This window comes from Theropithecus gelada, chromosome 13 (genome assembly GCF_003255815.1).
Source record: "Theropithecus gelada isolate Dixy chromosome 13, Tgel_1.0, whole genome shotgun sequence".
NCBI lineage: Eukaryota > Metazoa > Chordata > Mammalia > Primates > Cercopithecidae > Theropithecus > Theropithecus gelada.
In genome coordinates, this window is record NC_037681.1 from 69440072 (window position 1) to 69450741 (window position 10670).

Below are 10670 nucleotides of genomic sequence, written 5' to 3' on the forward strand. Positions count from 1 at the left end.
TAGAACTGGCTTAAGGAAAAACATCAAATCTAGTAGGGAAAGAAATGGAAAGAGAGGCAATACTTGTCCCAGGTACACTGTCTTAGTTGATCCTTTTCAAATTCTGCAAGGTAGGTGAGTCCCAGCTTACAAAAGAGAAACCTGAGGTTCACATAGAGTTAGAGAGATTTTTGGGATCAAGTAGCTAAGCAGGTGGCAGAGTTGAGATTCAAATCTTCCTCTAAAGCCAATAGCCTTGGGTGCCTATTCACTTCTATTGCTGCCCTTTCTCCTCCTCAGACACTCAGAAGCCATACCCTTAGTGAGAGTCTTCATTCTCTCCCAAGACTAGGGGTTAAAAGTTTAGCAGCATCTGATTGTCTCTGAAAGAGATACAGGGCCAACAAACCCAACCCTTTTGGCTATGTTTGAATATTAAAGCCAGTGAAGTAAATTAATCTGTTAATCTCTTTGAGAAGACAATAAGTGGTGAGAAAAAGTGAAATGACTGTTCCTGGAGCTTCAGGCAGTCCATCAGGTTCCAGTCCTTGTTCATCTGCATCTATCAGCTTCTGGTTCCTGAGATAGAATGTAAAGATTTTTTTCTGCTTTTGATATTCTAGGTTTTCATGACTGAAATCACCTACATTGATTCCTATCTGGGCCTGGCCTCTGTGCTCTGTTCAGGAAGGGCATGCACTCAGTGCGTGCTGCCCATCTGTAGATTTTCTATGTGTTGGAGCTAGTTTCTACCCAGCTCACTTTCTTCTTTCTGTGGGTAAATCACAGCCTTCAGAGAATCTCCCGCCCCAAAGTCCCTAACCCAGCTGAAAATCCAAAGTGTGGGGGGAAGGGAGCTTTAGCCTATCAGGTTCACATTCTCTTTTATGTCTCCTTTTGTTTTCCCTTCCCCCTACAGCCCTCAGAGTGAAGATTTCTGGGATTTGAGCATCAGAATGACAGGGAGAGTGTGCTTTTTTTAGAGACAGAAATTCTTCTTAATCCGAAAAGACCCAATTTACCTCTGTAGTTGATTGAGCCTTCTTATAATGTCAACTTTTCCCTCAACTTCTTTCTTTTCTTTTCCTTCTTTTTAAAATTCATTAGTATTGTTTTTATTGAGAATTTTCCTTTGGGATCCCCATCAGAGGGAATGCTAAGCCGGATAGATCATGGAGGTCCTCCCAGGAGCCATTCTGATATTTTTAGGGTCCGTTCCCAGTGTGGTTTAGAAGTGCCAGCACTGCTAACTTGGGGTTATGCTTCTTGATTTTTTACATTCTAAGAGAGTGTTTTTACTATTATTATTAGTATTCTTTTTTATGCTCTTTCAGCATCAGCATCCCTAGCTCCAGATGATTACCTGATTTATCACCAATATTTGAATTTTAGCCAATTCTGCTATTTCTTTGAGCCCCAAGTTAGCATCCCAAGTCTCAGCATCATAACTCTGAGAAGAGAATATATAGGGTATGGGCACAAGTTCTGATATAGCTGGTTGCAACTCAAAGTAGTTATTCTATAAGCACTAAATTCAGTTTGCACCAAAACCCAGCCTCCAAGACCAAGAATACAACCATTTTTTGGCAATGGTTACAGACCCCAGACAATAAAGGACCTGCCAAAAATTTTGAGAAGGATACAGACATAGTCAATGTATTATTTTATAAAGTATTAACTGAGATTTTTGGATACTTCGGGTCATCAATTGTGTTTTATTGATCTCTGAATCCCTAGTGCATATGCTTGGTGCTGAATCCCTCAGCACCAATACATGAATTGGCATGAATACTTTGAGTAGCATTAATACATAAGTGAATGAATAAGTACGTGCATAGCACTGATTGTGAAGAGGAAAAATCAGAGGTTGGAGGATTTTCAAAAGGTTTTTGTAAAAGTGAGATAAAATGACATAGTGACTGATCATGTATGGAGGGAAGAAAATAAAAACTGATTTTAGGTTTATTATTAAAACTTTGGAGAATGGAGATATTATGTCTTTAGAAATAGAGGAGTTAGATAAGGGACCAGGATTGACATGAGGAAGGGAGATGTCAGCATTTGTATAGGCATGTTGGGATTGAAGTGATACTGGGGCATCCAGATGAACACAAAGGAGACAGCAGGAGAGAAGACAGGAGGTCAGAATAGGAGGTCAGGACAGAGGTCAGAGCTGGTGGTAGGGATGCTGGAATTCTCTTCTAGTGGGTGTAATATTTGCTGTAGGAGAAAATTAGATATCTGAGGGATGGAGTGGAAAGCGAATCCAAGAATGGCTGAAAAATGTCACTTGATGAGAAAGCAGTCTTTGTATGAGTTTGGTGGGTTTGACTAAATATACTTCAGTCACATAGAAAGCTAAATTAGTTATGGTACCATTTCCAATGCCATATGCCAACTCCTAATGACCACTGTTTAAAAATTCTACTGTCTGAAAGCAAAGAATAAATTTCTCTTTGTGATATAGAGATCTACCCATTTATCCACCCATCTATCCATCCATTTATTCATCCATATCCATTTACCTGTTCATCTCTCCATCCACCCATCCATCTTCCTATTCATTCATCCATCCATCCGTCCCTTATCCACCTATGCACCAACTCATCCATCCACCCACTCACCTATCCATAATTTCTACAACATTTATAGTTATTATAGAATAAGCTAAGCAATAGGGACTTTTTAGCACTACTGATAAATCTTAACACTCAATTAATATTAAAGTGAAATTTTCCTTGGAGCAAAAGTGTCAAACAGAACTAAACCCTAAAACTGATGTTTGGACCTTTTCCCTCTTACTTTTTCAGCACATGGGAAAATAAACCTGAAAAAGGGATTCCAGAGCCTTCAGAGATCATAGGTCAGATGTCAGTCTTAAAATTGTTTTATAAACCTCAAAAGTGAACTATAGTCACTTCGCTCTTCTTTCTCTCAGCAATTCCATCCTTCTTTCTTTGTCTCCATGATCTATATCTTGCTTATTTCCCTGTCTATGGAAAATAGATTGATATTTGTTAATATGGGCAGGTGATCTATGAGCAGAGAGAGTCCCATTGTGGTGGTTGGTGGGAAGGGGTGGGTGAATGAGCTGTTTTGTGGGTGGAATTTTCATTCCAGATTCTGGAAAGGGTAATATGAAAAATGTGTAGGGGCGGGGGCATCCAAAGGAACAGGAGAAGAAAACTCTACCTGGTCGGTTGCTTAGGTCTGGGATGGTGGGAGATCCCTCTCTATCTCTTCCTTCTTCTTGCCTTCGTCCTCTATCTCCTTTTCTTTCTTTCTTCTCCTTTGTGGCTCTTCTGACCTGTCTATGCTGGAGTGAAATTACTGATGCACTCCAGTTCCGCCTTCTTAGAGGTTTGGGGTCAGCTATGTTTCCTCTTCAATGGGGATGAGAGGGGGTCCAGCTCAGTCTCTAACTGTTCTGTGTCCTTGGTCCCTGTCCTGTGATACCAGACGAGGAAGATTAGAATGGTCTGTGCTTATAGCAGGGTGGAAAACTACCTTTTTCCTCCTTATAAGTCAGTTTAAGGCACCAACCATGAGGGGCATTTCTGAAGGGCTGCATTTGCACTGAGTCTGCCCACATATGTGTCCCAGTGGCACCACCTTCTCACCGTGTCTACCTGCTTTTTCTTCTGGCACAGATTGTACAAAAATATGATGTCCCACAACCTATTGTACCCTCATGGTAATTTTCCCTTCTGTAACCACTTGTCCTTTAGAGCCCTTATATTACCAGCTCAGTGTAGCTCTGCTCAAGCCTGATCTTCCCAGATGATCAGGTTGGTCTCCAGTCCAACCCCCTAAATAAAACAAAACCTAGAATAAAATCAGTAGCCTCAGAGAAACAGATTTATGAACAAGTAACTCAATTTAAATATATGTTTCAAGGTGTTACCAAATGCTAGGGCAAGTTGAGGGGACAGTTCTTTTTTCTTTTAAGCTGCTGCCTAATTTTCATTTAGTGCTGCCAGCTGATATTCTTCTAGTCAGCAAATTCTTATCAGGGTTATCTTGCATTCAGCTGGATGAGGTGTAATTTCCTGCAAAGAGAAGGCAGGAGGCAGGGCTGTGATTGAAAGTGTTTTGCTATGCCAGTTGTCCATTGCACAACTCCAGGGGGTGACATTAATGTAGAACTATGATGGGAATGGTGCCATCATAATTTTGCAATGTGGTGGACCTGTGAAAGCTGTCTTTAATTCAGAGCCTAGGAGATTGGAGATGATTTACATAAAACCTTTGAAGGTACTTCCCAGTGCACTTTCTGGATCACAGTGACCTGTCTAGAGGGAAGGACATGGTCAGTCAGTAAGTAGTGTGAACAGACTGCATTGCTAAAAGAAGTGAGCTCTACTGGGGTATCATTGCTGCCTAAGCCCAACTGGGTGTGGGCCACAGTGATGTCATCAGGGACATGACTGTGACTTCTAGGTTTTCTCTTATGCAAACTTGGGCCTCTTTTATTTGCCACATATCTCAGCACTATATAGGAGCCTGGCAAAGCGGGCTGCAAGCTCAGCCTTTGACAACATTTTGGGATGAAATTAGCAGGATTTTTTTTTTTAAACCAAGTCTTCTTATGCTTTCCCAGGTCTCTTCTTACTGGATGGGGAGGTGGAAGGGGTGAGAAACTTCTGATATTCATCACCCTGGGATGGCAGGAACTCAATGCTGAGGATACACTGAGATTTTAGCAGAAGACTGGCAAATAGCAATACTTGTTCCAAAAGGGAGGAATATGCTTCAATAAGGGATTTAAGTCTTGCTGACTAGGCTGTGTCCCTTATATTACATTAATTTGTCTAATGTAATGTGTCCCTTACATTAGAACTTGTGGGTCTGCCCTGTTTCTGGATATGGGGGCTCTTCATGAGCCCCATAAGGAGACCCCATAAGTGGTAAATCCTGACCCTTTATATATAGGATCTAATGCCACCATAAAGACTTTTGAGGCACACCCCAAGCTTAGCCAATGTTTTTCACCTGGCTCACTTTCCTTTTATTATACTTGGATCTTCTCCCATGGCAACTTAGTTCCTGTCTTTTGTCTTGGGGACTTCAATAAATGGGTAAGAATTTCAGAGAATGGTGGAAAGAACTCTGCTTTGGACAATTAGAAAAGTTAGAATACCATTCTGCAAAATTATTTCTAGATTTTGGCTCTGCCACTCATTGACCATGTAAGTTTTGGAATAGTTTTCCTTTGTGGGTTATCATTTCTCTATCTGTAAATGATATTATCATATAACTTAGGAGGAGGTTCTCCTCCTAGACATCTTATGAGGATGCAGTGGTCTGAATTTTTGTGTCCCTCCAAAATTCATATGTTGAAATCGAATCCCCAAAGCAATAGTATTACAAGGTAGGGCCTTCAAGGCAACGATTAATTCATGAGGACCCGACCCTCAAGAACAGGTTTTAGTGCCTTTATTAAAGAAGCCCAAGGGAGCTTGCTTGCCCCTTTCACCATGTGAGGACACAGTGAGAAGATGGCCATCTATGAATTAGAAAGCGAACCCTCACCAGACACTAAATCTGCTGGCACCTTAATCTTGGACTTTCCAGCCTCTGGAACTATAAGAACTAAATTTCTGTTGTTTGTGAGTTTATGATATTGTTATAGAAACCTGAATGGACTAAGACAGAGGATAAACCAATATAATAAATGAGAAGGTGTTTGAAGTGGTATTTGTGCTATATGTGAAATATGGTTGCTTGTTGGCTGTTTCAGCACAGTTTGGCTTGATCTTAAGGATCTATGGACACAGAAAGGTGCCTTTTAGTTCCCAGACATCAAGGATTGATCCCCACCCATGGAAGGGAAATAGTGGCAGCAAAAAGCATCTTGAGTCTGCTTTGGAATAAAAATGAAAATATTTCATTAGGTCTGGATTCCTAATGGACTACATTAGTTAGAATAATACTGGTTGCTGTAAGGAATAAATTTCCAAAGTATCAGCAGCTTAAAATATTAGAAGTTTATTTTTCCCTATCACGGTCAAATGTATTGTTGTGAGTGAGTTTTTCCTTGCACTGTTTAGAGACCCAGGTGTCTTCCACTTTGCAACTTCACCATCCCCTCAGGGCAGTGATCATGTGAATCACCTGTGGAGCTTTAAAAACCGATGCCGGGATCCCACTCCAGAAATTCTAGTTTAATGGGTTTTCGGTGTGACCCTTGTAATGGGATTTTAAAAGACTCAGTGGGGTCTGATGTGTAGTCAACGCTGAGAACCACTAGCGTGTTTTAGAGTTCTTTGCTTTTGGCTACAGACAGGGAAAGAATCAGTGAAGATGGTGAATTTCCTTCTTAAAAACCTCAGCCCATCGTTGATGAGGACAGTGCTTCTGCTCACATTCCATCAGCAAGAGTAGCTACATGGCTGCCCTGGGTGAAAGGTAGGCTGTGAGAGGTAGTCCCACGTTGGGTGATATTTTCCAGCAGTGGCTTTATACTATGGCAAGGGGACATGCATTTTGGTCATTTATTTATTTGTGTCCTGGGGCCAACAGGTCGACTTCCCCAGACCCTGTGAGACCTGACCTGTGGCACAGAAGCTTAGGGCTGTTAATTCAAAGAGCCTGTATTGGGGTGTGGGTGTGCGTGAGAGGAATGGATATCACCTGTTTACCCTGGATTTGGGAGCCATAGCCACCCCACATTCTTGTCTACATCCAGAGGGCAGTTTGTTATGTTTGTTGTAATAAAGAGTGTTGTTTTTGTAGGCAGGAAAACTTGGTTAAAATCTTCACTTACTGCTTACTAAACTTTTGATTTAGGGTATGTTACTTAACATCCTTAATCTTCGTTTTTCCCAAATGTAAAATATGTATAATTATGTCTGTGTTGAAAGGTTTTATAACAATGATACAAAAATGCCTACCTTGTCTTTAAGGTAATGTCTGTTATGGTGCTGGAAAGGACAGGCATAGAGCAGGGGTGGGATCTTTGCAGACTCTTCTCACTGAACGGAGTTGGGAGGGGCTCTCTGTAGTGGCTGGGAAAGAGGGAGTGAGGAGAGAGGCTGTTTCACTGAGAGGCTGAGAAACAGCCTCAGGACCACACTTCTCCTATAAGATGGGTCAGGATGCCCCCAGCAGGCTGGAGCCTCCTTTAAAGTTGAGGATCAGGCTCCTCTTATCAGCCCAGGGACACCAGGTATGAGCTGCCATCCATTTTCTCTGGATCCTCCCGGGACTAACTGCCTCCAGTAAGGAGGAGACCTTCCTCCTGGAGCCCTGTGCAGCTCGGCTGTGAGACTTCCTTCTGGGAACAAAATTGTCTGAATAGGGGAGGGGCCCATCCTGAGACAGGCTGGAGGCACCTGCTGGGGCTACTGAGGCTGCCACCTTGGGCTGTAGATAAGGAGAGATGGCAGAGATAGTAGGAAGCCTACCTGTTAGTGCCAACAAAAGAACAGCTGGGCACAGATAATGCAGCCTGTCATTTCCTAGCCTGGAGTGTGACAAGACTGGCTTTGTGTGACTCAAATTAATTCTGTGTGTGTCTGTGTGTCTGGTATTCAGTGGGGAAAGGCCTTGGGAGGAGGGAGAAGCTAGGGCAGGACTGGGAATCTGACAAAGATAGTGTTTTGGGGCTTTCCCATTTCCTCTTTCTATGCCTCTTTCCCCTTCAGCTACCCAGCACCTTTGGAATTCCTCCATATCCCTTCCTTCAGTTGACCTGCAATGAGCTGGGGGTAGGATTATCCCAAGTTCTTCCTAGAATGATTATCTCTTAAGAGCCCAAGACAGGAAAAGTGAAGCAGCATCTGTTCAGGGGCCACCGCTTGCCAGCTGATGCTATCAGTGTGTCTGACATTCCAGGCAGATGGTATCAGTACCCCTTGGGAAAAATCTTGCTGACACTGTAGTTTATCTTTTGGGGCCCTGAAGCCCTCATCTTTTTGCTTCTCTTGTTATACAGAGTTTGTAGGGAAAGCTTGTCATACAAGTTGCTGAAAATGATATCAAACACCTACTGTGTGCAATGCATTGTGCTCAACATACTTTCTAGTGATGGTTCAAGCTTTCACAGCAGATGTTTGGGATATCTATTTTTATCCCATTTTTACCACTGAGAAAAATAGTCTCGGAGAAGGTAAGAGATGTGCCCAGGGTCATGCGGCTTGTTAAAAGGTACAAAACTGTCTGGTTTCAAAGTTTCCTCCTGCATGCTCTGATTTCTAGCTGGTGTTCTAAAACACCTTTGTAGATGAACAATGAATTATTATATATAAGAAATGGGGTGCTATTTATGAGACAGAGTTTTGCAGTGCTTAAACATACCGTTCTCTATCCTTTGGAAAACATTATGGTTCTGTATCAATAGTTAGAAAACCTAAACTGTAAGATCCCTACAAGCCTACTGTGCCTCCTTGACATAAGATGACACCCTATTATTTTGGCACCATCATCAGCAAGCCTGTTCCCTTTTCCCTGCTCCCTCTGACCATCCAGTGTGAGTCAGTCTTACTTTTTTTTTTCCCCCCCAAAACTATGCTATCTGCCATTTCTAAGCTGATATTCCACCAGGAGGATGTGGCAGTGGAGGCGAGAGCCCTCAGATACGGAAGGATCAGAATTTCTGGAGAGATACATTTTTTTTTTTAAAAAAGCATATTCAATACTATAATTTGGCTTTAGTCACGATACTTAAATTGTGGTGATAATGTGTATGTATTAGTCCATTCTCACACTGCTAATAAAGACATACCCAAGACTGGGTACTTTATAAAGGAAAGAGATTTAATTGACTCACAGTTCTGCCTTGCTGGGGAGGCATCAAGAAACTTACAATCATGGTGGAAGGGGAAGCAAGCACATCCTTCTTCATATGGCAGCAAGGAGAAGTGTACAGCAAAGCTGGGGAAAATCCCGTTATAAAACCATCAGATCTCGGGAGAACTCACTATCATGAGAACATTATGGAGGAAACCACCTCCATGATTCAATTACCTCCGACCAGGTCCCTAACACGACACTTGGGGATTATGGGAACTACAGTTCGAGTTAAGATTTGGGTGAGGACACAGTGAAACCATATCCTTTAAATAACATTAAAGGAATACATGAAATATCAGTTTATCAGAAAGGACCACGGATTAAAATTTTAAGAAGTACAGTAATTTACAACAAGTTTTGAAACATGAACATAAAGTGTCTTGCCTTTCTCAGAATATTTTAATTTTAACATGTGGCTATGACAAAGGAATGATGGGATTTCTACGGTGGGTCAGGTCAATGAGAGAAATGGGGGAGAGACATTTTAGGAGTCTCTCTCAATCAATTTAAGATCCTTCTATGACTCAATTTTGTATCCTTAATCTGATTGAGGGGTTCATGCCTCGTGGAGCAGGTTTGTCTTCATTCTCTTTGTAAATTATTACACTGTGCATATCTGCCTGGGAGGTTTGCCTTCCACTTCCTTTGATAAACTGATATCTATCATTTTGGTCTCTCTATCAAAACTGAGGCAGATCCATTCTGTTCTAATATCCTGTGTCCTGTGCATGATCCATCTGATGTTGGCTGTTATACTTCAAGTACACTGTCTCTCTGAGTAGAGACACAGGAGTCTTAACAGTGATATGAGGATATCTACCACACCACACACCTGCCATAGCCACAGAGCAGTGGGGTTTGGGGATGGCGCAGCTGAAAAGGGCAGAGGATATCAGAGTGGGATGGGGGGATAAGTGGATGGAAGAAAGGGGCCTCATATCTCCCATGGTGATAGAGTTCTTTGGATGAGACTTTGACCCCGTAAGAGCTGACTGCAGTATCCTAGGGACGGGGTATGATCTTTGGATCACATCAGCCCAAATCCTAAACCCATTGGCACATAACAAGGACAAGCTGCCCACCTAGAAAGAGCAGGAGGTGGCTTTCTGTGATGCTAATGCCTTGGCTCACACTGTGGAACCTCCAAAGCCTATCTTTCTCCTTGGCCCTGATTCAGCCTTTCCTCAGCTCCTTGCTGAGTTACAGCTCTATGTCCTGTTGAAGTAGAATATAAAGATAGGCTGAGCTGCCTAGGCTTATGCAGCTTTCAGAGGCAGAGCTCAGGCAGGAGCATAGGTTGCTTGATACCTGATGCTGGAAGTTCCAGAGAATGTTCCCATTGCCAAGAAATGCCTACCATAGTGTACACATTCTGCCTAGTGGAGAACTTCACTTACCCATTAGGGTGAGGGCCTCAGTGCAGAGCTCCAAGGCTCATAAACTCCTTCAGAACCTCAGCTTTGGTCTGTTGACTCCTTGCCTTTGAAGCAGCATCACACAGGGGCTGGGAAGCCTGTCCCTGGAGTGAGGGGACCGACATTTGAATATCTACGTTTAAATTGCAAGTTGTAACATGGTAAAACCCCATCTCTACTAAAAATACAAACATTGGCCTGGGTGTGGTGTCAGTTGCCTGTAATCCCAGCTACTCAGGAGGCTGAGGCATTAGAATCGCTTGTACCTGGGAGGCAGATGTTGCCGTGAATCGAGATAGTACCACTGTGCTCCAGCCTGGGCGTAGGGAGTGAGACCCTGTGTCAAAAAAAATATAATACAATATGTAAATTGCAAGTTGTATAACCTTCAGCAGGTGATTTGTTTCCTTGGCCTTAGTTTTCCTATCTGTAATTTGCGAGTAATGGCAACATGATTATGAGATAATCCATGTAAACCATAAG